A 24,090-nucleotide genomic window follows, 5' to 3' on the forward strand; every position below is an offset into this window, starting at 1 on the left:
TGGTTAACCACTTGCCCACAGTCACAGAAGATTCACAGCAAGTTTGTCTGACTCCTGCACACACTGCTCCCTGCGGCGGAGTAAGGAGAGGGGCGGCAGCCAGGGGTGGAGGGGGAATGTCCAGTTGTCAGCTGGTCATTGAGCACGGTCTGTGATGGCCTCAGCCTTGACCCATGGCCTCAAACAACCTGAACCCGGTAGGTTCGGGTGCTCACTAAACCCACGCCCAAGCCCAAGTCATCAAGGGGATCCGAGAGCTCCCAGGGTGCTCGTGGGGCACCCAACAGCATTCCTGGTATGTGAACTAAAATATTGATACATTGAATCAAACTGACTATAATACAGGGAGGCCATGCTGGGACAGAGGAGGAGGCCAGAGCAGAGGGACCGGGAGAAGGAAGTGCAGCGGGGAGGGCAGAGGTCAGCCTCCACAGATGGGCTGGCCTGAGTTTCAGCCCTGCCCCTGCCCCTTCACTGCTGTGTCATCTTGGGAATGTTAATTGACTTCTCTGAGCCTTAGTTTCTTCTGCAAAGTGAAGATAATAATAACTTGGCTCTCAGTGGATTGTTGTGAGGATCAAATGAGATAATGCACGTTAAAGCGCTTAGCACAGTCCCTGGCAAAAGTAAGTACCCCATTAATGGTAGCTGCAACTGTCATTCCTACAGTTAAAATGAGTTTTGAGTTGGGCCTTCAAGAATGCTTCTAGTATGTTCCTAGGTAGGAAGGGCATTGCGAAGTGGGGACAAGGCTAGAACCAGCAGAAGAATGCAAAGGTGCCTATTTCCAGTGGGCCCACCCTAGAGCATTGGCAAGGCCAGGGGGACCTGAAGGATTTGGTCTAGGAACTTGCCCAAGTGGACCCAGTAAGGTCAGGGAAGGCGGGAAGAGGCTAGCCGGCGCCTTTGCTGGCTGCGACCAGGAGGGTGCAGCCCCCTAGGGAGGTCCTGGCTCTCCTGCCATGCTGCCCTCCCCTCCCTCCCTGGTAGGAATCCTTCTCCCAGGCCCATATTTGCACAAATGCTTGCCTCGCTGTTCACTCCAGAGCCCCAGCCAAGAGGTGCTATTTTAAGATCCCTGGACGGGAACATTGTTGGTGGGAACAGCCCCAGCCAGCAAGCTCCCAGTTCTCAAAAAAGGGAAAGGCCTGGGTGAATGGGCGGCCTCTGGGGTGTGCAGAGGGGCTGCCACGTCGACATGACCCTCTGCCCAGGCCAGGTGCCAGCGTCTCCTCCCCACAGGGGAAGTCAAAGAAATGTGAGTTGGGGTAGGACTCCAAGAGGTGGTCTTGTTCACTGGAGACTGGGTCGCCTAGGCCTCTCTTCTGCAGAGCATCCAGACTTGAAAACACCAAGTTTGTGTTTCTGGGTTGCAAATTGACTCCACACTGTACCAAGTCTCTTGTTAGCACTCACCACCCACAGGCCATCAGAGGTAGGGGATACCTCATCCAGCCCTTAGCAAAGCGGGAACGCTTTCTAAGTGCCTTTGCTGGGTACCATCTCTCTAGGAATATCATTTCTCTCTGAGGATGCACAGTCCATTTTTTAAAACTCTGGTTGTTGAAAATAATTATAATTATAAAAGCTTTCTTTTTTATTTTGCAGAAGCCCTCCTCCTGTGGGGAAAAGACGGCAGACTTCAGGCAATGGTGGTTGGACATTTGCCCTGCCCCTTATTATGTGGTCATGTCCACCCCCCTCACTTCAGTGGGCCTCTGTTTCCTCACGGGGTTGTTAAAATGCATTAATCATTAAAATTATTGTTTGCCTGGCACATAATGGTACTTAATATTTGGCAAGTTCGGGCTGATATTTTGTAATTTGGTTTGGTTTTATATGTGCCTGAGTTTGATGTATAGTGTGTTTGTGGGTGTATGTGTGATTTTTGCTTTTTGATTATGAAGAGCCAGTATAGATTAATATTTAAAGCACAGACGATGAACCAGAGTGCTCTGAACCTCATCTCTGCTATGTAGCAGCTAAGTCACCTTGGGCAAGTGACCTAACCTCCCTGAGCCTATGTCCTTGAAAGGGAGGTGGGGGGTTAACAAGATTATATGTGGCAAGTGCCTGGCGCAGGGAATGGCCCTGCTACTATTTTGTTGTATGCCTTGTCCTTAGTTCTTCCCAATCAGGTGGCACAGAGCAATTCTAGTCAGCTCAATTCTAGCACTTTCTAACTGCCAGAGAGTCCCAGAAATAAAATGGACTGCCCTGGAAAAGAGTGATCTCTCTATCAGCAGAGAGCAGAACACTAGCCAGGAGATTCTAGAAGAGGAAGGAGTGGCCCAGGTGTGTGTTGTGCGGTGGAGGGGTTGTTGAGCTTTTTTTTTTTTGAGATGGAGTCTCGCTCTGTAGCCCAGGCTGGAGTGCAGTGGCATGATCTCAGCTCACTGCAGCCTCCGCCTCCCAGGTCCCTGTTAAGCAATTCTCCTGCCTTAACCTCCCAAGTAGCTAGGATTACAGGCATGCGCCACCATGCCCAGCTAATTTTTGTATTTTTAGTAGAAACAGGGTTTCACCATGTTGGACAGGCTGGTCCTAAATTCCTGACCTCGAGTTCGACACCAGCCTGACCAACATGGAGAAACCCCATCTCTACTAAAAATACAAAATTAGCCGGATGTGGTGGCACATGCCTGTAATCCCAGCTACTCAGGAGGCTGAGGCAGGAGAATCGCTTGAACCTGGGAGGCAGAGGTTGCAGTGAGCCAAGATCGTGCCCTTGCACTCTAGCCTGGGCAACAAGAATGAAACTCCATCTCAGAAAAAACAAAAATTTCCTGACCTCGTGATCTGCCTCGGCCTCCCAAAGTGCTGGCATTACAGGCGTGAGCCACCGTACGCGGCCAGTTTTTGAGCTTTTAAAGTTCCCTTCTAGCCTTGAGAGGTCCAGATCTGATGTCCAAGGCCTCAGGCCCCCATGTGGGGCTGTCAGGCCTGCTGTAACTCACCCAGACCTGCGACAGGAAGGAGTGCAAGAGAGCCTGTGGGGGACGTGGAATAAACAGCCTGTCTCCAGGGCAGACAGAGGCGCCAGGCCCCCTGCCCACTGGAGTGTCCTCCCCTCTGTCCCGGGGGATGTTTATCCTCTGCTCAGAGTTTACAGGACATCTGGATTCACAAGATCTGGAATTCTGACTTTTCCCCCAAAGCTGTCAGCGTCTCCTCTGGCTGGGTGGGTCTGGGTCTGTTTTGGGTGGAAGGCCCCAACCCTGCCCTCAGCAGAAGCAGGAAACGGGTACAGAACAAGAAATGTCCTCTTCAGCCCCCCAGAGCCGCTCCTGGCAGAGGAAGAGGCCACATCTGTGGGGACGTGAGAAGAAAACGTCAACATCTCCCAGCAGCTGCGTAGGGAGAGGAGTCCTGGGGACTCATGGGTGGGGCAGAAAGGACTTCTTTTGCAGGTTGGGTTCAAAGGCCTGCACCCCGAACATTAAGCTACAAACCGATGGTACTTATCAAAGTCTGCCTTGCATATTGGCCTCTGTTATTGGGTCAGAGAGTGCTGTTTTTATTGTGGTTGTTTTGGTGTATTGTGTGAGTGCAAATTTGTGGGTGGTGTCTTGTATGTGTGTGTTTTGTTATTGTTTTAAGAGCCATCAGGTAGGAGCTGTTCACAGACAGCAAGCGTGTCTTACTCACAGATGCGGCTCTCAGCACCTGGCTCAGGGAGCTTGGGGCCGGCTTGCGATTAGGGCAGGATTAGCAGAGGAACGTCCTGAGAGCTGCACACAACACAACACTTAGAGCACAGGCAGCAACTCTGAGACACATCACATCACCCTTGATGGCCATAGCCAAGGCCTCTATCCTCATCCTCCTGACCCCTAGAAAACTCACAGGCTTGAATCTCCCCCTGGCCTCTCTGCAGAAGCTTATCTCTGTGTCCTGAACTGTTAGGAGGCAATGTTGACAAGCTGCTTCTGGTGGAGGTTTAAATATCTTGCCTAGGATGTTCTATAAGTTTCTATGAGCTGTGACCTTCAAGGAATTAGCCTATGGATGATGAAGGGCCTTTGAGAGTTATTGAGGAGGGTTCATTCCATTCATTTCACAAATATATATTGAACACCTACTATGTGCCACGCACCGGGGATATAGTGGTGAACAACTAAAACAGTTCTTGTGTCACCAGGCTGGAGTGCACGGTGGTGCAATCTTGGCTCACTGCAACCTCTGCCTCCCGGGTTCAAGCGATTCTCATGCCTCAGCCTCCCGAGTAGCTGAGGTTACAGGCATGCACCACTATGCCTGGCTAATTTTTGAATTTTTAGTACAGATAGGGTTTCATCATGTTGGCCAGGCTGGTCTTGAACTCCTGAACTCAAGTGATCTACCCGCCTCAGTGTCCCAAAGTGCTGGGATTACAGACATGAGCCACTGTGCCTGGCCTAGTCCTGAGCTTATGTTCTAATGCAGGATGAGGAATCTAACAGTATCGATATTTTAGGACCAGCCCACAGCTCAGGGGCTCTTGCTGGGCCCCTCTCCTCTCAGTCTTGTGCATCTCCTGCATGCATGGGAACTGCTGGATCTTCTGGGAAGCCCATGACCTCAGCCCTCGGGGCATGTGGAGGAAGGTACAATGTCTCCAGAATGTGAAATCTTGCCAAATTTCCATTGGAAGGTCAGTTCTCATAAATACTGTGAGGAAAGAGGAAGAAATGGCTAGTGTGGAATCTGACCATTTCCAAAGTCTGGTTCCCAGGAAAGAAGCCTCGGTAATTGCTCTAATGTGAGAAGGCAGCTTCAAGGTTTATGGCTGTGGGAGATGGAAGGTGTCCAGCCAAGGACCCACGCAGATGCTGATGACAATTGCGTGATGGTAAAAGGGTTACCCCTGAAGCACTCTACAATTTGAAAAACACTTTTAGCTCCGGCGCCGTGGCTTATGCCTGTCATTTCAACACTTTGAGAGACCGAGGCAGGAGAATTGCTTGAGGTCAGGAGTTCAAGATGAGTTCTGGCAACATAGCGAGATCCTCGTCTCTACAAAAAATAATTTAAAAATTAGCCAAGCGTGGTGGCATGCCTCTGTAGTCCCAGCTACTCAGGAGGCTGAGAGGCGAGAGGATCACTTGATCCCGATAGGTCAAGGCTGCAGTGAGCCGAGATCACGCCACAGCACTCCAGTCTGGGTGACAAAGCATGACCCTGTCTCAAAAAAAAAAAAAAAAAGCAAAGAAAAGAAAAAGAACACTTTTACATCCATGACTTTTATTTACTTCCTGGATCAACACGTGAATCTAAGTATTTTACAGAAGAAGAAATTGAGGCCACACAGTGAGGAGAAAAGGGACAGAGCTTGGGATGTAAGTTGGGCCCCTGAGGTCCCTTTAACCATCTTAACCAGCTTAGGGAAAGTGAATGAGCACTGGAACCAGCAGCAGTTAGAGGTGGGTGCCTGTCATTAGGCAGCAGACACAGAGCACCGAAGGCTATCCAAGTTATTTCTGCCATGGTCAGCTGTGCTTTATGGACAAATCTACATTGGAGAGAAATGTGTCTGGTGAGAGGGCTCCATGCCAGAGGGATAAGTTTTCTGAGTCAGCTCTGGAGAGAATTCAGGGGTCAGGCTGACCCTGATCTTTCTCTCCCCAGTAGTGTGCTCTTAGAAAAACCTAGGATTGTTTGGCCCTTCAGTCTGGCCAGCACATGGCTATGTTCATAAATTCTTGTCTTCCATATTGGGATTCCCTTGTATTCTATCCCATTATCTCAACCACAGAGCTAGCTCTGACCCTGGCATTCCAGAATCACCTACAAATCTTCTCATTTTTTAGTCAATTTCTTAGACTCAAGCTCAACAGGATCATCAGGATCATTGTGCTGGCTTCTCAGTGATACTATTGTATATGCTCCCCAGCCTTTTATTAGTTGTTTTAAATGTCTGTCTCGCTGCTTCTTCCATCTGCTGACTGCAAACTGACTCTTTGCGAATATACAGAGCAAAACTGTTCCCTTAGCCCCAAGGCAAGCAGTATCGGTCAGTATAGGCCAAGTTGCACTGCAGTAACAAGCAACCCCCAAATCTAAGAGGCTCGACCCAGCAAAAGTGTCCTTATCCCTATGCTACATAGCCTGTGCAGGCTAGCAGGGCATGCTGTGCTTATCAGAATCGTGCAGAGACATGGTGATGGAAGCTTCATCACAACACTTGCTTCCACAAGTGCAAAAACAGAGTCAGAGGTCTGTAGACAACAGATCTGCAGAGGTCAAAAATCAGGTTCTGGAGTCTCTGCCCCTGCCACATATTTCCTTTGAGCAAATTCATCTCCTTAATTGTCAGTTCCTCATCTGTTAAATGAGGATGATGAGAAAGTACTGACTTCACAGGTTTGCTATGAGGCTGAGAGGATGGGTGTAAGGCCATAACATAAAGTCTAGTTCACAGGAAGAACTCAATAAATGTCAGCTGATAGGAAGTTGGCAGAATATTCTGTTCACTTAATTGTGGCTACCATCTCCAGAGAGAACAACCCTGGTTCTTTCCACTGTTCCTTGCTTTAACCAGTTTAATTTCTTTGAAGAGTTAAGGAACTGTCTCTTCCTAATTGTCATTGTCGTATTATTTTTGACGCATTTTTATCCCATCAGAGAGATTCAAAGCTGAGGCAGAAAAAGGTCTATGTGTCTTGCTAACCCCAAACTAGATTTATCCAGTTCAACTTTCATTACCAAGTCTTTTTGAGAAGTCCAAAGAAGGAAGATCAAATTTGGAAAAGAAACTTTGCTTGATATAAAACTCAATGGCAGAGAGACAGAGAAATCAAACTGGAATGTCAGAATTGGAGGGGACTTTTAGAACAAGAGCCATCATCTCCTCTCTTTTACAGATGGGAAAACAGAAGTCCAGAGAGGAAAAGAGACTGATAGAGTGTCACACAGCAATTCAGTGTCAGAGTTGGGACCAGAATCTACTTCCTTTAATCCCAGTCATGGGGCTTTCCATGTACTACATAAGGGGACAACATTCTTCAGCACTGGGATGGGGAGGAGGGGATCTCCTGGAATTATAGCTTGTCCTCATTTCACAGAGTTGTACTCCAGCAGAGCTGTAAAGTTAAGAGTCCTATAAACATTACCTTATTAAGGCTTCTTAGAAACCCAAGGTCACAAATCCTCTGGATCATGGGACATGAGCTGAGCATCCAGTGAACAAACAGATGGTAATGTTACATTTTTCACTTCGTTAATGCAACCTGGCTTCTAATTATAGGATTTGTTTAACGGTCCTGGGTGGTTTACGAAGGCTTGGAGTCAGCCTGCAGCCCTGAGCATGGCTGAGGAGTATCAGACCGGGAGACACGGGCAGGGGTTGGGGCCTCAAGGCAGGGAGGGGAGACGAAGACAAACAGAGTCAACTTCAGCCAAGGCCTGGAAGGGGATATTTAATTTTCCCTAGTCCCACTAACCGAGTTGCTCCCAGTTGGAAATCATTTCTAATAACGTCTCTGGTGCCATAACCCTTTCATACATGGGTGGTGAATATGAATTTGTTCTACAGGAGGCAGGTGAAATAATTATCATATTACTCTAGTCATCCATGTCAAATTGAATTCCCCTGCTATTACTGGTATTAGTGACCCCCCCTCCCTGTCCCTGGGGAAAGATGGGTCAGGGGCCTGGCTCCATCTCTTTGTCCGTCACTATAGTTAAGCTCATGATCTAAGGAGGCAACAGGTGGGGACTGGTCGGGGACAGAATGGGATCATTATGAAGATGAAAGGCTCCCAGTCTCATGCAGCCAACCTGGGATACAAGGGTCTTGTGAAGACTCTCCCACGCCCAGATGCTTAAGGTCCAGCCCAGCTACCACGTAGTCACACCCCCCTCCTCATTCAGGGCTCTGTTGCAAGCTCAGCCTGGGCCCCCACCACTTAAGGAAACCCCCCCAAACCCTCATCATGTCCCAAGTTTTCCAAATCTCACAGCACCTCCATCCCTGAGTTAGCACACACACACACACACACACACACACACACACACACACACACACACACAGAGATACACAAGGCCCTCCAAGTTCCTTTGCCAACCCAGCTCTGAAAACGCTTAAAGCTAGGTAAGTGATTTCCAAAGTAGGGTGTCATTTGAGGCTTAGGAAGACTATCAGGTCTTCTATTTTTACCTCTGTCTTTTCTCATTTCTATTTTTTATTTGTGTTAAAGGAACATATTAGTATAACAGCTCTTTATAGAATTTATAAATAAATATTTATTTTTTAAAATAACTTCAAATTAAAATTTTTTAATAAACTGTTATTTATTATTAGGAGTTTATGATCAAAAAGGGTTGGGACCCCTGGACCAGGATTTTGGGTTTTTGTGGAGAGTTTTTCCTTTGTGTTTTGTTTTGTTTTGAGAGAACCTGATTCTGTCACCCAGGCTGGAGTACAATGGCGCTATCTCAGCTCACTGCAATCTCCACCTCCCAGGTTGAAGCCTCCCACCTCAGCCTCCTGAGTAGCTGGGATTACAGGCACCTGCCATCATCCCCAGCTAATTTTTGTGTTTTTGTAGAGATGGGATTTCACCATGTTGGCCAGACTGGTCTTGAACTCCTGACCTCAGGTGATCTGCTCGTCTTGGCCTCCCAAACTGCTGGGATTACAGACGTGAGCCACCGCGCCCAGCGTTGGACCAGGATTTTGAACACAAAGCCTCTTAACGCTGGGTGGGATGGTCCCAGCCTGTCGGGACTGGGAAGAGCAGGGAGAAAGACACCCAGGCTTAGAGGCATGGAGAACCTCAGCCACGGGGGTGTCACCAAGTGACTGTCTGCCCCGGGCACAAAGTCTCTTTCCTTTAACACCAGGATAAAATGGCTTCAGTTCCCAACCCACACAATCAGAGAATGCAGGGAATTCTTCCCAATTTTAGAGTTTTAGGGGGCTTAAGTTTCTCCTAAATTAGTCTTTGGCACAGCCTGCTGTTTCACAGTGCTGGCTCCTGATTTGGGCTCCTGTCTCTGAGGCTACTACCCATTCCTCCACCCACTGGGCCCCCTAAGCACCTCTCCTTCATCTCTCAAGTGTCATTCCTGGGAATGCAATGCTGGAAGCATGGCAGGCCCGTCACTGAGCTGTCAGTGGAGGAGGGTGATTGACCGGTGTGCAACGGAGGACGGTGACTGGCCGGTGTGCAATGGAGGAGGGTGACTGACTGGTGTGCACGACTTCACCATTGGCTATAAGCTCTGCAAGCCTAAAGGTCACTGTCATGACCCCAGGAACTTCTCATCGGCCTTGTCTCACATTAGTCCTCAGCCTCTTACAGTTCCCAGGCCTCCTCCTTCAAGGGATGTCCTCCTTTCTCCCCATGCCCTGCCCTCTTCCCCAGCTTCTCATCCCCTTACTCTCTCTCCCAGGCTGCCTGGAGAAACTCAACATTTCTGTGACACAGGCCTCTTGTACATTGCAAGTGGGAGTACACAATGGTTACAACCTCCTTGAGGGAGGTGGGTAACAGGGGATAGAGCAATATCTATGAGAATCACAAATGCACAAGGACTTTGATCCAACAATCGCTCTTCTACGCCTCTGTCCAACAGAGGCAGCCCCATGTGGAAATGACACAAAGACCAGGACAGGCTTTGCAGCATTGTTTGTAATCGCAAAGGACTTTTACTTCTATCTTTTCTAATTTCTATCTTTTATTTGTGTTAAAGGAATCTGTTAGTACAATAGCATCCTCAAAGTGCTCATCCTTATAGGATGGGTTGCATGACTTATGGCACTTCCGTGCAGTGGAACCCTATCCAACCATTCAAAGAATGAGGCAGCCCGCTGTAGAATGACACATTCCAATAGCCAATAGCTGTTATTAAGTAAATGAAGTAAGGTGCATAAGAATGTGAATAGTACACCCCAATCTGTACCCCAAAAATGCAGGGACTGTACATATGTATACTTGTAAGTGTATGTGCTTGCATTTGCATAGACTCTCTGGAAGTCTATATAAAAAGTTTAGAGTGATTTTCTCTGGGGAGGGGAATGGGGTTGATAAGGGAGTGGGGTTAGAAGGGAAGTTACTCTTCACAGAACACCCTTTGTACCTCTGTGATGGTGACAATGTATAGATATTATCTATTCAAACAATAAATACTATTTTTAAATGAAAACACAAATTGTTGTTACTGTATGCTGTGGATCATTTCATTCTCTCTTTCTCTCCCTCTGGAGGCTGGGCCCAAGAGGCCTTACCTTTGAGTCAATAACGTCATCTAGAAGTGAGTCGTGTCTTACCCTCTAAGGCTGAAACAACCACAGTCTCTGCATCTGTGTACGTGTGTGTGCACGTGTGTGTAGTGCGTGTGTGCATGCGTGTGTGCGTGCGTGTGTGCGTGTGTCTGCGTGTGTGTGCGCACGTGCGTGTGTGTGTGTGTGTGTGCATGTCTGCGTGTGTGTCTGCGTGTGTGAGATTGTTTTCCCCTTTCCTTCCTCAGTAGCAAGTTACCTAACCCGTTTATTGTACAAATAGAAAAACTGAGGCCCAATCACCCACCCAATGTCACCCAGTAAGTCATCCTCTGAGTGGCTCTGAATCCAGCCTCTGGGCTTTGACTTATGCTGTTCCCTTTGCTTCAATGCCCTTCTCTGCCGTTTTTACTCTTCAGGTCGCAGTGCACGCTTCCAAGAAGCTTCCCAGATCCCTCAGTAGGAAATGAGCTTTCAGTGTGCCCTATGCATCCCTGTGGCTCCATACAAATTAGCAATTGGCTCTTTACCTACCTGCCTTCCCCAGCAGAGGGTGGACGTTCCCTGAAAGCAAGGACTTGGTCTTCGTCTCGGGAGCCCCAGGCCTAGTTCAGTGTGAAGCCTAGAACTTCAGTGTTTAAGACCTGAATAAATAAATGAATAAATACATGAGTGCATTAATTCCTGCATCTTCCGAAACCCTCGTTTCACTGAGCTCTCTCATATCACTTAACACTGTCTTCCTTGTAGTGTAATTATTTCTGGGCATATTTGCAGTGGACACCTTCTTCCTACCTCCCTCCCTCTCTTCCTCTCTTCCTCCTTTCCTTCCTTCTTTTTTTTCTTGCTTCCTCCAGAATGTATCCTCAGACAGACATAGATTCTGAGAACATTATTTGAGCCCCTGGATCCAGCCATACCTAAAGCTGAACTACCCATGGACTTTTCAGTCACATGAGCCAATGAACTCCCTTTTATTTTGAAGCCACTAAGAGTTGAGTTTCCACTCTTCTCTGAAAAAGAGTGTTGAGGAATGTAGTGAATGGGGAACTGATCATAATCCTGCAAGACACACCACCAAATGCCATAACTCTGAATGTTGAAATCCTGAAAAATCAAAATCCTGAAAATAGAATTCTGAAAAAATCATTTTAAAATTCGTTAAAAGACATTTATTTATAGATTTAAAGGGAGTTTAATTGAGAGACATATCAAAACATGTCAGGACACTTTACAGGTCACTTGCCACAGTAAGATAGGCAATAAAAACGTACACATTTTTGCAAGCATAAACACTCAGGTACACTAACGACAGTCGCGCGAGTGTAACAGTTACGCGCAGATGAACTATATTCATGAAGAAATAGGTCAAAAAAGGAAATGTACAAATGCATATCACTATGGTTGTTAATTGTGTGCACCCAGCTTTCTAACTGTGGCCATCTGAAATACCATGACAGACAATCTGAGTCTTTTGACAAGATCAATAAAAAACTGCAATGGGTCACCACTGCATATACAGTCACCCAAAGAACCGAGATCTTGAGAAATTTTATCTTTCACAAATGCACATGTACAAAAAGGACTTCTCTTCATTTATTGACGAAGTGTCAATGCTTTTACATACCCGCATTATGCTTACAAAGTCCACGTTGTGATAATGCACTTCTGTGGAGTCAGATTTGCAAAAACGCATGAAACTAATTAGGACTCTCTAAGAGTCTTTACACAATTCCAGTATTGGAAATGATGTGAAGATGATATGAAAACTGTATTACAGGGATAGATTATGGGCAATTACACAGAGGTAGTCCATAAGAGCTGGCCAACTTTCACAATCATTCACTGTATTTTGACTTCTTGCATGAAAATGAAAAGCTGTTTTTTTCTTTCTTTTAGCGTATGGCTCTGCTTGGAGAACACATCACACTCATTTCCTATGTGGCACTGCTCTTTCTGAAATTCTTCTGTGATTCTATATACATGGCCATGAACCTTCCCTATTAAATATTCCCATCTTTTTTTTAACTTTTATTTTAGGTTTAAGGGTACCTGTGCAGGTTTGTTATATAGGTAAATTTTGTGTCACAGGGGTCTGGTGTGCACATTATTTCATCACCCAGGTAACAAACATAATACCTGATAGATACATTTTTTATCCTCTTGCTCCTCCCTCAGGCAGGCCCCAGTATTTAGTGTTCCCTTCTTTGTGTCCATGTGTTCTCAGTGTTTAGCTCCCACTTATAAGTGAGAACATGTCGTATTTGATTTTCTATTCCTGCATTAGTTCACTTAAGATAATGACCTCCAGCTTCCATCCATGATGCTGCAAAGGACATGATCTCTCTCTTTTCTTAATGGCTGCATAGTATTCCATGGTGTATATGTGCTACATCTGCTTTATCCAGTCTGCCATTGATGGGCATTTAGGTTGATACCATGTCTTTGCTATTGTGAATAGTGCTGCAGTGACACTGCAATGACACATGCATGTGTCTTTATGGTTGAACTATTTATATTCCAAATTTTCCCACCTTCTGTGCCATGTTTTTATGGTGTCTTGGGCTCACAGAAATTCATTCCACACCCACTCATATACAGACCACAGATTTGGTAGAAATAATGCTGGTGATTGAACAGCAACACCATTGTGGAAGTGTCTTCTTATCCTACTGTGCACATAATTACTTTTGAACAGGTCAGTGATTTCACTGGCTTCTTCAGGCAAATGCGACTTTAATTCATGAAACGCTCCTAAAATATCATCAACTGGAAGGAATGCCAATGCAGTCAAATGATGCATTTTATTTTTTTATTATTTTTTATTTTTATTCTTTTGAGGAGGAGTCTCGCTCTGTTGCCCAGGCTGGAGTGCAATGGTGCAATCTCAGCTCACTGCAACCTCTGCCTCCCAGATTCAAGCAATTCTCGTACCTCAGCCTCCTGAGTAGCTGGGACGACAGGTACATGCCACCATGCCCAGCTAATTTTTGTATTTTTACTACAGACGGGGTTTCACCATGTTGGCCAGGCTGGTCTTGAACTCCTGGCCTCAAGTGATCCACCTGCCTCGGCTTCCCCAGAGTACTGGGATTACAAGTACTGGGATTACTGGGCCACCACACCTGGGTGGCCCACCACACCTGGCCGGCCCACCACACCTGGCCCGTATTTTTAAACTGAAGTTGTCGTTGTTGCCATATCTTGTGGCCAATCCACTCATCTGAATTTTCTGCCAAATGCAGTGGGCTGAATGAAAAAAAAATAAACTGTGTTGCTAATACCCTGAAATTCACTTTTAGAAGCTTGATCACACCTAATTCCAAATCTGTCAGTATGGTTTGAGGATTCAGTTGAAATCCATTTTCTTTTGCAAAGTCCACTGAATCTTCAAATCAGCATTGATAAAGTGCTTCACTTTTTCCAGTCATTAATATACACATAAGCAGATACATTCTAGAAATTTCAGACCTAACAGGGACATGAATTGTATATAGTTGATCTTTTTTAAAAAAAACAGTCAGGACATTTTGAAAGTGCCATTCATTGGCCAAAGTGAAGCATGTGCTAGGTTTTCTGTTAGATTTAGAGTTAATATAAGAAGTCTATCTTCTTTGACAGTCAAACCTCTTATTGAGAATAGCTCGGCTGGGTGCAGTGGCTCTGTCGTTTCAGCAATTTAGGAGGCTGAGGCAGGTGGAATGCTTGAGTCCAGGAGTTTGAGACCAGCCTGGGCAACATGGAGAAATCCCATCTCTACAAAAAATATAGCCAGGCGCAGCGGTGTACGCTTATAGTTCCAGCCTATAGTCCCGGAAGGCAGAGGCGGGAGGATCACCTGAGCCTGGGAAGTTGAGGCTGCAGTGTGCCATGATCGCACCATTGCACTCCAACCTAGGCGACAGAGCGAAACCCTGACTCAAAAAAATAAAAGTAAAAGTAGGAATAGTTCACCATGTAATGTGTTTTGTAACACTGGAGGAAAAGACATCTTAATATCAGCAAGTGCCTTTGGTTCAGAAGGTCGCTGAACTGGTCGAACTCTTCTCATTCTCTGATGAAGGGCGTTTTTTTAAGGCAAGCATGGCGCTATATGGGAAGGGGCAGAAGTTGTACACAATTGAATAATTTGGCAGGAGAGCATTCTTGTATTTTTCACCTGTGTCTTCACTTCTTTGATATTTGAAATACTCTCCGCACTTGTACTTGGAGAGTGGTTGTGGTCTACACATTCTGCAAGTATATGTTGTACATTTGAGTGGTTATTGCTCGGCCATTGCAATTAAGTGATATTCTGCTTTTGCAGCACCAATAATAACTCATTTTTAATCTTTTCTTTTTCTTTTGAGATGGAGTTTTGCTCTTTCACTCAGGCTGGAGTGAAGTGGTGCGATCTCTGCTCACTGCAACCTCTACCCCTTGAGTTCAAGCGATTCTCCCACCTCAGCCTCCCGAGTAGCAGGATTATAGATGCCCGCCATCAGGCCCGGCTAATTTTTGTATTTTTAGTAGAGACAGTGTTTTGCCATGTTGGCCAGGCTGGTTTCAAACTCCTGACCTCAGGTGATCCGCCCGCCTTGGCCTCCCAAAATGGTAGGATTATAGGCGTGAACCACCGTGGCTGGCCCATTTTTAAACTTTTGTCTTTTACCTTAAGTAGCCTTATACACTTCACTATCATGGCCTTTTTGCGAGGGAACAATTTCACAGATCCTTTCCATTGTGTTGTAAGAAACACAATAAAAAGAAATGCTGTTCTGTTTCCCTAATACCAAATCTGTATTAGTCAGCGTTCTCTAGAGAGATAGAACCCGTTGGATGCGCATGTAGATATATGAGAGATTTATTAGGCGGATCGACTAACATGATTACAGTGGCTGAAAAGTCTTGCAACAGGCCGTCTACAAGCTGGAGACCCTGGGAGGCTGGTAGCATGACTCAGGCAGAAAGCCCCAGGACCCAGGGGCCACTGGTGTAAGTCCTAGAGTCCAAAGGCTGGCAAGCCTGGAGTTCTGCTCAAAGCAGCAGAAAAGTCTGTCCCAGCTCTCAGAGAGAGACAAGTTGCCTTCTGTATTTGTTTTCTCCTGGCCCCCTGCCTATTAGATGATGCTCACCAACATTGAGGGCAGATCTTCCCCACCTATTCCACTCAGACCCACACACAGATCTCCTCTAGAAACATCCTCACACACACACACCCAAAATAATGCTGTATTAGGTTTCTAGATAGCCCTTCATCCAGTCAAGTCGATACCTAAAATTAAGTCCATAAGTCCACCCCTTGTCAACTTGGCACCAAGACACATCTCCAGAAACCATACCTAATTTCCAAATAAAGACAACAACAAGGTGATAGTTTTGTCTAACATAATGCAACCATCCCATGATTGTGATTTTAGGGACTTTAGATATTAGAGATTTAGACTTCAGGGATTTTAATCTTTTGGGACTTTAACATTCAGGATTATCATGTTTGAGATTGTATCTTGCAAGATGATGATCCAAACTCCAGTGAATTAACACTTCCCCCTAACTATATCGGAAAGGGTCTGATTTCCCTTCCTAGCCACCATGGTGCTGAGCACAGCATTTTGTACACAGTAAACAGTCATACGTTTTTGAGAAAACAGAGCGGCAGACACAGACACAGCCCTTGCAGAGCTAGTGATGGAGGAGGGCAGACCCAGGCAGCACAGTTCTTTACTGTATTAGTCCGTTTTCACGCTGCTGATAAAGACATACCCGAGACTGGGCAATTTACAAAACAAAGAGGTTATTGGGGCTGGGCCCAATGGCTCACGCCTGTAATCCCAGCACTTTGGGAGGTCGAGGTGGGCAGATCATCTGAGGTCAGGAGTTCGAGACCAGCAGGGCCAACATGGATAAACCCCATCTCTACTAAAAATACAAAATTAGCTGGGCATGGTGGCAGGCACCTGTAATCCCAGCTACTCAGGAGGCTGAGGCAGGAGAATCTCTTGAACCAGGGAGGCAGAGTTTGCAGCCCAGATGTCGCCACTGTACTCCAGCCTGGGTGACAGAGCAAAACTCTGTCTCAAAAAAGAAGTTATTGGACTCATGGTTCCACGTGGCTGGGGAGGCCTCACAATCATGGCAGAAGGTGAAAGGCACTTCTTACGTGGCAGCAGCAAGAGAGAAGAGTGCTTGTCTAGGGAAACTCCCCTTTTTAAAACTATCAGATCTCGCGAGACTCATTCGCTATCATGAGAACAGCATGGGAAAGACCTGTCCCCATGATTCAATTATCTCCCACCAGGTCCTTCCCACAACACATGGGAACTATGGGAGCTACAAGACGAGATTTGCGTGGGGACGCAGCCAAACCATATCACTCCCCTAACATTTTCCAGGGCCCTGCCCGGGTGCTGTCAGGTGGGCAGAGAGTAGCAACCCTGTTCACAGCTGGGGCATCAGGGATCTCAGCCACACAGCAAGTTAGTGGCACAACTGGGCCAAAAGCTTGGCCTCCTGGTTCAGTTCCCTTCTAAATCCTTTACCTATCATTCAGGAAGAATGCTGGGTTTGGACTGTGCATGCACACAATTGCACACAATACTCTGGACATAAACAAGAAAAATGGTAGTGGCGGGAAGTTGATCATGGTTGGGAGAAGACAATTATCTTTTTTTTTAATCTCTGTAAGAAATAATAAAGAAACAAATTTGAGTGGGTGGGACAGCCTTGTGGAACAAATTTACGAAGTTAGTTCCCAGCATGTGGCACAAGGTTCCTGAGTGTGTTAATGACTGTGAGCACTGCTGTGTTTGTTGAGTGAATTGTGGATGATGGGATTTTGTGTCAGGTGGGTTTGATTAGCTGTGGCCGTCACCCTATGAGTTAATAATAGGGCCGGGACTCCCGCAGTCCTCACCTCCTGGTTTCTGAGGACAGTGTTGTTTCTAATACCCCAGGTGCATGTGCTCAGTGGCAGGAATTTTTGCCAGCTGCAAAATGACCAGGGTTGGGTGGCAGACAGAGGATGCTGGATTTAGGTCAGGGATTTGGTGGATTGGTGCTGCATCCATTCCAATCTTCATTACTGCAGAGCCTTGTAAGCTAAAAACTACATTTCCCAGACTTCCAATTGTTCTGGAGGGAGATTACCTTCCTGTTTCTTCACAGTAGCTACTGGCAAGCACCCCTATATGGGTTTGTCCACATCAGTGGTCCCTTACACATGTTTAGGGTTGAACTATGTCCCCCCTCCCCAAATTTCTATGTTTAACTCCCAATCCTCAACACCTCAGAATTTGACCTTATTTGGAAACGGGGTTGCAACAGATGTAATTAGTTAATATGAGGTCAGACTGGATTAGGGTGGGCCCCTAATCCAATATGACTTATAAAAAGAGTACATTTGGAAACAGCACACACAGGGAAAACACCATGAGAAGATGAAGGCAGATATCAGGGCGATATGTCTACAAGCCAAGAAATGCCAAAGATTGCCAGCAAGCCGCTAGAATCTAGGAGGCCTGGAACAGATTCTCTCTCACAGCCTTAGAAGGAGCCAGTTCTGCTGACACTTATCTCGGACTTCTAGCCCCCAGAACTGTGAGATAAATTCCCATTATTTAAGCCACCCTGTCTGGAGTATTTGGTTACAGCAGCCCTGCCTGACTGACACAACCGGTCGCTGGCTTTGTGGGTGTGGCAGAGGCAGGAGTGACCTCCTAACCCTGGACGCAGCTGCAGCAGTGTGTTATTCACATGACAGTGGAGCTCCCCCTCCAGTGTCCACTGTAGTCAGAGTTATCCAGCTAAACAGAGCCAACGGGATATATAGAGACATAGAAGAGGAGAGTTATCTCGGAAATTGGCTCACATGATTGTAAAGGCCGGCAAGTCCCACGTTTTGCCATCTGCAAGCTGGAGGACCAGGAAAGCTGCTGGTATGACTTAGTCCAGGTTCAAAGGACTGGAGCCAGGGGTGCCACTGGTCTAAGTCCCAGAGTCCCAAGGAGCAAGAACCAGGAGCTCTGATGTCTGAAGCCAGAAGAAGACAGATGTTCCAGCTCAAGAAGAGAGAATTCACCCCTCCTCCACCCTTTTGTTCTAGTCAGGCTCTCGATGGACTAGATGCTGCCCCTCTGATTGGCAAAAAGTGATCTGCATTGAAAAGCCAATCTCTTCCAGAAACACCCCAACAGACACATCCAGGAGCAATGCTTTACCAGCTATCTGGGCATCCCATAGCCCAATCAAATTGATACATAAAATTAACCATCACATCATTTCTGATGGCAGTAGAGGTAGCATCTGCCTTGACAGGACAATTTTGTGGTTTTCAGAGTCATTCCCAAGGGTCCTTTCTAGGGCCCGCTTCTCTAATTTTCCTAATTGCATAAGCTTCCAATTCCCTGTAGTAAATCCCTTTCTGCTCAAATGAGCAGGAATAGTTGCTTTCCTACACATGGACCCTGACTGGTAAGACTTGATTAGACAGTGGACACTGAATTAAATTTTCAATTTTTCACAGTTGCCATACATAAATTCTAAAACAAAGTAAGCTGTCGAGGTCTTGTGGTATGCCTTTTTAAAAGTGATAATTGGACTGGGCATGGTGGCTTATGTCTGTAATCCCAGCACTTTGGGAGGCTAAGGTGGGTGGATCACCTGAGGTCAGGAGTTCAAGATCAGCCTGGCCAACATGGTGAAACCCCATCTCTACTAACAGTACAAAACTAGCCAGGTGTGGCAGCACATCTCTACTAACAGTACAAAATTAGTCAGGTGTGGTAGCATATGCCTGTAATTCCAGCTACTTAGGGGGCTGAGGGAGGCTGAGGGAGGAGAATCACTTGAACCCAGGAGGCGGAAGTTACAGTGAGCCGAGATTGCACCACTGCACTCCAGCCTGGGTGATAGAGGAAGAAACCCTCTCAAATAAATAAATAAATGTGATAATTGCCTAAAAATAAGAAATGCTCAATGAAAATCAAGACAAAAATCAAATACAGAAAACTATAGTGAAGTAAGCCCAAATCACCCCAAATTCCCACCACCCAGAGATAACTTCTCTTCTTATTTTGTTGAACATTCTTTCACACATCGAACGGTGCATTTTACACGCACAGTCACATGTGTTACCCTGCACAGTTCAGGGTGCAATTAGTGTGGCCCGGTTTTCCTTGAAACTTCAAGTGTTCAAGCCCCATGTGCTGGTGACAGCAGGAAGTCCAACATGCAGCCCAGCTGCTCTCTACAGGGTTTTCACTGCCTCCCTCTTACACACAGAGGGTTCCCGTACAGGCGTCTTGGAAGGAGGTGTCCAGACCCACGTGGTCTTGTATCAATGCACTGCCCATGGTGGAAGGACATGAATAACCGAGCAGGAACTAATCTTGGTGAGTAATATTCGAGTTGTCAGTCAGGTTCACTACTCCCAAAGCAGCCACGGTGGTGGAAGACGGTGCTCCCCCTAGACCAGAGAAGGGCTCCAAGCCAACCACCCAGGGCCCTTCAATGCAAGCCTTTCCCACAAAGATTTGGGAGGACTGGGCTACACCATTGTTCCCCTTCCCATAACCATTCTTCCCTGGCGATCAACATAAAAGGTGTGTTACATCCTTCTCTCAGGACAATGAGTCAATTCACCCTCCCCTGCCATTCCCAGAGATACTACCTTTGGGCACTCCACAGTGACTTCCTGTCCTGGCCTATCTGTGAAGTAGATTAGGGAAGAGACAACACACAAATTCAACCTCCAGCAGGGCGCCTTGCTGCTCTCACACTTACCCTCTCCTGACACACACATACGTACACATCATTTGACTTAAAAGGGATTATACAATTTATCTTCTTTAATATCATGCTTTTTAAAAAAAAAAAAAAAGAAAGAAAGAAAAAAGAACAAAAACTCGGGCCGGACACGGTGACTCATGCCTGTAATCTCAGCACTTTGAGAGGCCGAGGCGGGCGGATCACAAGGTCAGAAGATCAAGACCATCCTGGCTGACACGGTGAAACCCCATCTCTATTAAAAATACAAAAAATTAGCCAGGCGTGGTGGCACGTACCTGTAGTCCCAGCTACTTGGGAGGCTGATGTAAGAGAATCGCTTGAACCCGGGAGGCAGAGGTTGCAGTGAGCCGAGATCGCACCATTGCACTCCAGCCTGGGCTACACAGCGAGACTCCATCTCAAAAAAAAAAAAAAAAAAAAAAACTCAACAGCAAGTTGTAGACAGTTTTTTGTTTGTTTTGTTCTGTTTTGTTTTGTTTTGTTTTGTTTTGAGACAAGATCTCATTCTATAGCCCAGACTGGAATGCAGTGATGCAATCTCGGCTTACTGTAGCCTCTGCCTCCCAGGCTCAAGTGATCCTCCCACTTCAGCCTCCCAAGGAGCAGGGATTACAGGCACACTCCACCATGCCCAGCTAATTTTTTGTATTTTTTATAGAGACGGGGTTTCACCATGTTGCCCAGGATGGTCTCAAACTCCTGGGCTCAAGAGATCCTCCTGCCTCAGCCTCCCAAAATGCTGGGATTACAGGTGTGAGCCACCACGCCTAGCCATGTGGGCAGCTTTCCATGGTATGATGCTTTTGAGAAAATGGTTGGATTGCAAGGCAAATAATTATAGGCATTTCATCACTAATTGTCCATATTCCCACCTCCCACATACCAACTCTACCAACAAAAAAAAAGTTTTATGTTCATTGAAGAGAACATTTGGGGCTTGATTTTTAACTCAGGGGTTATGGGCCTTTTCAATATAAAATTGTTTCCCAACTGGCCACCTCTGAGCTGAGCCTCCTGGGTAGAATTAGTGTGAATTCAGGGTTGGAGATTAGGGACAGGTTGGGAGGTGAGAACAGAAAGGGTGAAGTGAAGTCCATACGATCTCAGGGCTGGAAGGGACTTGCCAAGTTGTCCAGCCTCTGCTTGCATTCCCTTAATAACAGGGAACTCACCACTTTACCAAGACAGCTTGTTAGCCCACTTCATCCTTGGTTAGTTCCACTGGCTTAAAAAGTATTTCCCATGTGGATCTAGATTCCATCTTCCTAAAGGTTCCAACTGTACCAATTCAAGGCTTCCTTGGTCACTCCGTAGAGAAGTAGAGCCGGCTCTCCCAGGGCCCATGAGTCCTCTATTCTCCTGGACAGGGTCCCCCTCCCCCTGACTAAATACACCATCTGAAAACACAGGACTCAACGATGCAAACTCACTCTCATACTCAGCTCCTAACAGGAACCTCCCTTCACCTCCCAAGAAGCCTTACTCACACATACCAAGCCGCAGTCTGTCGACCTGTTTTCTCTAGGAATGGAGGGATTTCAAGGCTGCCTCTCCCAGTCTGGAAAGAAAAGCCACTTCACAGAATGAGTGGTTCATAATGTAAAGTGTTCATAACTCCCAAGAGACAGTATGGGCAGGAAATAGAAACAGCTTCCAAATATTTGAGACAGATTTATGGACACTGAGTCACAAATGGCTGCCGTATACTTCACCTTTTGAGCTAGTCTGGTGGCAGAACACCTCTCTCCTGATATTCAAGGACCTGTCTCCAGGTCGCTTCAGTTCCTTGTCTTGACCTCTCGCAATGGGCTTTCTGCTGACCAAGCCCGTTGACTCATGGGCGTAGCCGACCAAAGCACTCGGCCAGGTGCAGAGTTTTTGGGCATTTCAATGGTGGGGGTCTCCCCACACCTTGCACTGCTAGTTTTTCTGTTTGTTCTTGATGACGAACTCTCTACTGTTTATACAGTAGCAGAACTCACAGAAGCATAACTTACGTTTCACAGCCTCCAGAGTGGACTTTACATAAACAAGATGTTTCTGTTAGGCCGGCTTTATCTTCTCTCTAGAATCTGTCAGTGGTGCTTTGGAGTATTCGACTGGGCCACTGTGCAGGGTTGGGGAGTGGTGTCACAAGCCTTCCCTAACCCACCATCTCTGACCTGCACCCCAGGGCATGCACATGAACGGAATTCATCTTCTTGGTTTGGAAAAGAAGGGGATGACATTAGTGGTGAAACCTCCGTGTAGAGCTCTTGCACCGCAACTCTGAGTCATAGCTTACATCGATCAAGCACTCACTCTGAAGCAGGCTCGGGGCTAAACCTTCACAACCATTGACTCTGTGCTACAGAGGAGACAGTGATCTTCACAGAAGTTAGTTCCCAGAGGGCTTTCCCCAGCCCCACCATTGGGAGCAGAGGGGCAGGGCTGAGCCCAGTCTGACTCGAGTCCTGCTCACACCTTCCTCCAGGACTGCACGGGCCACCTCGCCCAGCCCTCATGGCAATGCTGAAGGCAGGTGTGATTCTCGCCATTTTGCCCAAGGGGAAAGGGAGGCACCAGGGGGAAAGGGAGGCTGGGAGCGGCAGACCTCACAGCTAGGAAGTGGCCAAGGCAGGAAGAAGCCCACCAGCCTTTCAACACCAACAGAATTCTTTCCTCAGAAGGAATGAGGGAGGGTGGAGGGGTAAGGACATGGCATTTTTAATCCTCCTGTTGGACTGGGAGGCTCTTAAGGTCAGGGACAGTGTCTGATTCAGCACCCCACCCCCTCGGGCCCTCAACTGGCCCCACTCAGGATGTCACAAGGCCCTGTGTGCTGCTGGAGGGGGTCCCAGGGTCGGTGACAGGCAGACCACAGCCTCTGGCCTGGAAGGAGGAGAGAGGGATTGGCAGGCCCATCCAGGCTGGGGGTCTGAGGAACTGTGAATGAGGCCGTGAACAGAGACCGCTGGGGTCCAACAGGCCTGGCTGCAGAAGGGAAGTTCTGCGCAGTGGAAGGCAGGACCGGGTGGCAGCCCTGGGAGCAGGCCCCGCTGGCCCCTGGGAGAAGCCCTCCATGGGCCTCAGCATGACACTCCTAGGCTGGCAGCCGAGGCCTGGTTCACGTGATCCCTTGATTTGTGTTTTCTTACCTTTCTTCACAGACACTCTAGGAAGCCTGGGGACACAGAGCCTGCCAGGGGAAGTCACACTCTCATGAAAGAGCTAGCCAGCAAGAAACTAGAACCGTGGACATGTAAGACAGGCACATGCGTGGCGAGTCCTAAGTGGGAAGCAAGCAGAGGGTGTGACAGAATACTGAGGGGGCCAGGGAATGGCTCTTCCAGAGGGGACTTCTGAGTGGGAGACAGGAGCAGGGGAAGGAGCGGCATGAGCTCTGGGAAGAAGGCATTTTTGGCAGCGAGCAATGCAAGTGCAAAAGCCCTGAGGCATGAAAAACACTAAAGAATCTGTAGGAGGCCAAGGTGGCCAAGCAAAAGGAGAAAGCGGGACTCCAGCAAGAGATGGGCATTTCTCAGGACTGCGATGGCAGGGAAAAGAGAGCCCCCTGAAGGACATTCCACATTCAAGCCCCTGCCCTGTGGTGACCCTGCCAGGTGGCTGGGTCAGGATCTTCCCTGTCAGGCCCAGGCCTCGTTTGCATGATGATGGGAGTAGCTTCCCACGGTCCGGGCTCTCCTTCCCCATGTTCTCCTGTTCCCCCAATTCCCATCACCCAGATTCCAGGAGCCAGGACTGGTGTCTCCCGCACTGGAGGTTCCCAGAAAGTCTCAGAACTCCCACTGCAGTCCTGGGACACAGGGGCTGGGGGAGAGGAAGGAAATTCTCACACAGCTTTCTCCCAGGGAGTTTGCTCTTGTTCCCAGGCTGACAACTGGCAACCCTCAGAACTCTGTTCCCCACCCCCTTCCTCCTCCTCCTCCTCCTCCTCCTCCTCCTCTCCCTGTCTCCCTCTCTCCCCTGCCCCCCTTCTCAGGCTTAATGACTTCCACATGGGCCTCTGGCGGCTGGAGCCAAGGCTCCCAGCATTGTCTGAAATCTCCAAATTTAGAAGAAATATGAAAATTGTCAACCACTCCTTCCTTAGGGGGTAAAAGCAACATTCAGCACCGGGG

At 47.3% G+C, this 24,090-nt stretch overlaps 1 protein-coding gene across 3 annotated transcripts in view; it reads right to left on the reverse strand.

Moving 5' to 3' along the window:
• Window positions 1-24,090, reverse strand: part of IL17B (interleukin 17B) — a 49,073-nt gene that overhangs the window by 8,299 nt on the left and 16,684 nt on the right. For 2 of the 3 annotated variants that reach the window (XM_019028002.3, XM_019028003.3), the window contains exon 2: window positions 10,739-10,848. The gene's annotated coding sequence lies outside the window, so the exon portion shown is untranslated. Of the gene's footprint in view, window positions 1-10,738; window positions 10,849-21,462; window positions 21,525-24,090 lie in introns of those variants that run through there. The other variant, XM_055386183.2, reaches the window with a different exon arrangement.

Source organism: Gorilla gorilla, chromosome 4 (genome assembly GCF_029281585.2).
Source record: "Gorilla gorilla gorilla isolate KB3781 chromosome 4, NHGRI_mGorGor1-v2.1_pri, whole genome shotgun sequence".
Taxonomy (NCBI): Eukaryota; Metazoa; Chordata; class Mammalia; order Primates; family Hominidae; genus Gorilla; species Gorilla gorilla.